Consider the following 4,709-nt stretch of genomic DNA (forward strand, 5'->3'; position numbering starts at 1 on the left):
CTGTGTTTTCCAGCAGCTGGCACACACCCAAAGGGACAAGCCAGCTGGGACAAACAGGCTTCCGTCCCCCTGTCATTGTCCTCTGGATCACAGCTCGTGGCTGCTAAGAGGGTCATTTCCTGCAGCCTCAGCAGGGCCAGGCCTTCCCACGGATGCAGCCCGGTCAGCTGCATTTCCCGAGAGGACACTGCTCTGGGGGAGAGGGTGCGGCAGGCAAAAGACAGCCCCGGAGGTCAAGCAAGTAGCGCTGGCCCAACAGTTCATTATTAAGTCCGTCCTTACTCAAGGTTTAGCCAAACAATGTGGTGCGGTTCCCAGGCTAACCCGTAAGAAGAGCCTAAATTGTTGATATTGGAGTCATCTCTCTAGATACGATAAGAGAGACCCGGCTCACCAGAGGGCCTGGGCCAGCTGATTTCAAGACTCACCAAATTCAGGCCCTGTGACCCACAAACAATCTTCTGAGGTGACAGGAAAGCCCCTCCCCCACCGCAGACCAAGCAGTGGGCGCTGACTCTGGGACAGGGGACTCCAGACATGGGGCCCTGTGAACCCCATGACCATCCAAACCACACGTACACCTAGATTCTGAGTTTCTATGTTCGACTCCCCTTGGATAATCTGGTTTCCTTGTTTAAAAAAATATTTTTAATTATTTTGTTTATTTGGCCACACTAGGGTCTTAGTTGCCACATCCGAGATCTTCAGTCTTCATTGAAAATGCAGCACGTGGTATCTTTAGTTGTGATATGAGAACTCTTACTTGTGGTTTGTGGGATCTAGTTCCCTGAGGAGGGATGGAATCCCAGCACTCTGCATTGGGAGCACAGAGTCCCAGCCACTGGACCAGGGAAGTGTCTGACAATCTGGTTTCTTAAACTGGTGCTCTACCCCCAGGGAGAGTGAGGAGGCTGCCAAGGAGGTGTCTGGGCCATGCCCATTAAACTGTTCCCCCAAACCCGTGAATCTTGTATAAGGATCATGATACAAGCCACTCTTTATCTTAAGCCATCTCCCTCTTAAGCCACTCTCCCTTGCTCATTACCTCTAGTCACACAGGCTCACTTTGGCTTCCTGCTTCCTGCTTCAAGGCCTTTGCCCATGCAGTGTCCTCTGCCTGGATCTCCAAAGTGCCCAAGGCACCTAAACTCTCTCCTTCTTAGAGCTAACTAGCAATAGTCATTTGTGCAGTGATTTGTGTGAAACCGTCTTCCTCCCAGGACCACGGAAGACAGCCCATCACCCACGTCACGTGGCCTCCCAGGTCGCCTTGAGACGGAAGGAGAAACAGAAGAGTATCTAGAAGGTTTCAGTGGCCTAAGTCTGTAAGAAATGCGTGTCCCTTCTGCTCACATTTCATTGGCTGGAATTAGTCACATGACCCTCCTAACCGCAAGGGAGGCTGGGAGATGTGGTCTCACTGTGTATAGAAGAGGAAGACGCGGATGTTCAGGCAGACCAGGTGCGTGTGTGGCAGTGGGTATGAGAAAAAAGTGGTGACGGGGGCCTGGACAGGCAGAAGCCCCCATTATTGCACTGTACACACCCTCCACGCCCTCACACAGGGAGGGGGAGGCAGGCCTCCTGGGCCTGTGTCTGTCTTTTCCTGTGAGTGTAAAACCAATTACTGTTCAGACCCCAGAGCAGACACCACCCATATCCCCCGACAGTCACAGGATTCAACAAAGGCTGCTTTTGGGGAAGGGCATTGTTCTGGACCCAGGAGCGTTTTGGAGGTCTGCACACAGGCAAGCCGGAAGTGCGCTGAGAGTTGGCTCCTACCCCTCTCACTCACCCCACCCTCCACCCCCACGCCTCAGACCTCAGTCAGCAAAGGATGGGTATCTCAGCTCCCTCGCCCCTGCGCTGGGCTAAGTGAGGCTCCTCTACCCTGTGAGTTCCTGACCTCTGGTTTCCCATCACAGCAACTGCCTGGATAATGTTCTCTTTACTGGCTACCTTCCGTCCTTCCCCTACAAAGTTCCCCTGGAACTACCTCCAAGATGGGTTACTTGCTCTTAAATGCTTGTCCCAGAGTCCATTTGTGGGAGAAGGCACACCAAGGCTGCTCTCCAGGGCAGGCCAGTGACCCGTGCTCTTCCCCCCACCGCGCCCAGCCTTGCGCTTCATGGTGCCGGTCATCTTTTTTTTATTACTTTTAGAAACACACCAAACACATCAGCGGGTTGCTCCACTTGGCCAGGGCTGCTGCAGATTCACCAAGGAGAAGGCTTCACACACTTGCAAATAAGCCTCAGAGGATTTATCTGCTCATCCTGTTTCGTTCCCACACACAGGAAATCCTGGAGAGGCAGAGCTTCCTGACCCCAGGGGAGCTCGCAGCACTGGGTCAAGGCTCTGCTCCTCTTGTGAGGAAATTTTTGAGTGGTTTGAAGGAATCAGCATTGCCTTCCTCATTGCCCGAAGAAAGGGAAAATACACAGTCCTGGGTTCTAGTCCTCACTCTGCCCCTAGTTTACTGAGCTGTTCCTTTTCTTCCCCCGGGCCTTAGATTCTATGTGGTCTAGAGGCAGAATAATCGTGCTTCAGCATAGCTTAGAACTGCTGCATCTCCTCAGAACTCAGGCCTGGCACATTATTTCATTTCTAAAAACTTTTACGGGGTTCAGAAAGTCAAAACAGACAAGTATTTTGGAAACCAGTATTAGCAACAAATAAGAAAAGTTAGAGTGATTTGCCCTGTAGATGGAATTTTCCATGGGAAGTAATTTTAAATATATGCTTCCTTAATAAATTGACACTCCACTAGAAAGTGTTCTCTTTTCTTTTTTCCAGGCTTGCTGCAATCTCTACATTGCAGCTCAAGTTTGAATCCTGTTGCTTTCCAGCTTGAAACTCATCTTTGCATACATGGTGACTCTTGCAGGGCTTTGTATGTAGCAGATGATTGATTATGGAATTGAATTTGATTTCCAAGCTATGGCCTGGGAACGTGCCCTGGAAAAGTTTGTTAGGGGGATTTCCCTGGTGGCCCGATGGTTAAGAGTCTATCCTTCCCCATAGGGGGCACGGGTTTGATCTCTTTTCAGGGAACTAAGAAAAGATCCCATATGCATGTGGTGCAGCCACAAAATAAGGGGGGGGAAAGCTTGTTATTACATATGAAAAGTAAAAGTTAAAAGGCCATGAGTGAAGATGCAGAAAGCTTGCCTAAGAGTAAACTTGGTGTAGACACTGTGATGCTGGTTTTGGTGCTCAGATATCCTTTTCGGTCCATTTCAGATTCTAGATAATGAAGTCATTGAATAAAGTTACTCCCACGAAGTGAGATGCTATTGGGCATGCACATTCTATCAGTTAGAGATGCATTAAGCTGCAAGTTGTAGGACACAGTGGCTCAAACTACAAAAGTATTTATTGTTTGTGCTCAGTCACTAAGTCACATCCGACTCTTTGGGGCTCCATGGACTGTAGCCCGCCAAGGCTCCTCTACCCATAGTTTGTTCCAGGCAAGAATACTGGAGTGGGTTGCCATTTCCTACTCTAATATTGATTGTTTTCTTGTCTACAAATCTGGATGCAGGAGACCACAGAGTTGTTCCAGCAGCTTAATGATGTCATAAAAGACATGGATTCTTCCTACTTTTTCACTCCTTCATCGTTATATTTGAGAACCTCATCGTCCCAGGATGGCTATCACTTCTGTAACCATCAGCCTTGTAACCATTCCCCTGAGTTCTTCTCTTCCTTCCGATTCTTTTATCAGGGAAGCTTCCTAGAAGCATCTCGGCACGTTTTCTCTTGCGTCAGAACTAGGTCACATGACCATCTGCATTAGTAATCCACTGCTGTAAAACAAATTACCCAAAACCTAGCTGCTGCAGTAAACATCTACCATCTCTAGAAGTTTCTGTGAGTCAAGTATCCAGGAATGGCTTCATGGGGTGGTTCTAGATAAGGATCTCTCAGGAGTGGTCTGTGCCTGACTCAGTTTTTAAAGGTAACTGGCTGCCAACATGGGGAGTAAATGCCACTGAAAGAACAGTTGAGTGTTACCTACAGAGCCCCTAGAAACAGAAGGTGGAGGTGCTGTGAGGGGCCCCGGGGGAAGCACCCGTGTCAGGCAGGAGGCAGAAAGGGAAGAGAAGCTCACGGGCACGGCCTTTACTGGGGTTTCTGTGCAGAGGGCAAAGCAGGGCAGAGTAAACAGCTTGCGACCGGCCAGCTTGAGTAATTCCAGTGGGCTTTGGGGGCGTAGCGACTGCCCCTCATTGTCCAGTGCCTGGCCCTCCCTGGGTTGACTTACAGCAGGGGAAATATTGGTTTGGTATGTGACAGTTAGATAAGGAGGTAGTTGTGGGTATGGACTCAAAGTTGGTTGGTTTGTGCATGAAAAGTAGGCTCACTGACAAGCTGTTTACTGTCTCTAGGAATGAGCTGGACTTGGGAGGGGCAGTCTCTTCCCAGACTCCAAAGTTCCCAAAGATATTAAAACATCATAAAGCATAAAAATTAAAACTATGATTAATACAAGTATCTCCCTGGCTCATGATGCAGTCAAAATATTGGCCCACACTGTAATCACTTGAAGGCTTGACTGGGGCTGGAGCCACTCACCCGTGAGCCTGGCATGTTGATGCTGGCTATTGGCGGGAGGACTTAGTTCTTCCCACATGGGCCTCTCCACGGGGCTGTTGAGTGTTCTCACAACATGGCAGCTAACTCCCCCCAGAGTGAGTCATCAAAGA

At 49.3% G+C, this 4,709-nt stretch overlaps 1 long non-coding RNA gene across 1 annotated transcript; it reads left to right on the forward strand.

The window, feature by feature from the left end:
• Positions 1-1,422: 1,422 nt before the first annotated feature.
• LOC110123572 (uncharacterized) lies at positions 1,423-3,990 on the forward strand. The gene is made up of 3 exons (XR_002309552.2): positions 1,423-1,462; positions 2,797-2,874; positions 3,545-3,990. It is a non-coding gene; the product is annotated as an uncharacterized lncRNA (long non-coding RNA).
• The last annotated feature ends 719 nt before the right edge of the window (positions 3,991-4,709 follow it).

Source organism: Odocoileus virginianus, chromosome 12 (genome assembly GCF_023699985.2).
Source record: "Odocoileus virginianus isolate 20LAN1187 ecotype Illinois chromosome 12, Ovbor_1.2, whole genome shotgun sequence".
Lineage (NCBI taxonomy): Eukaryota > Metazoa > Chordata > Mammalia > Artiodactyla > Cervidae > Odocoileus > Odocoileus virginianus.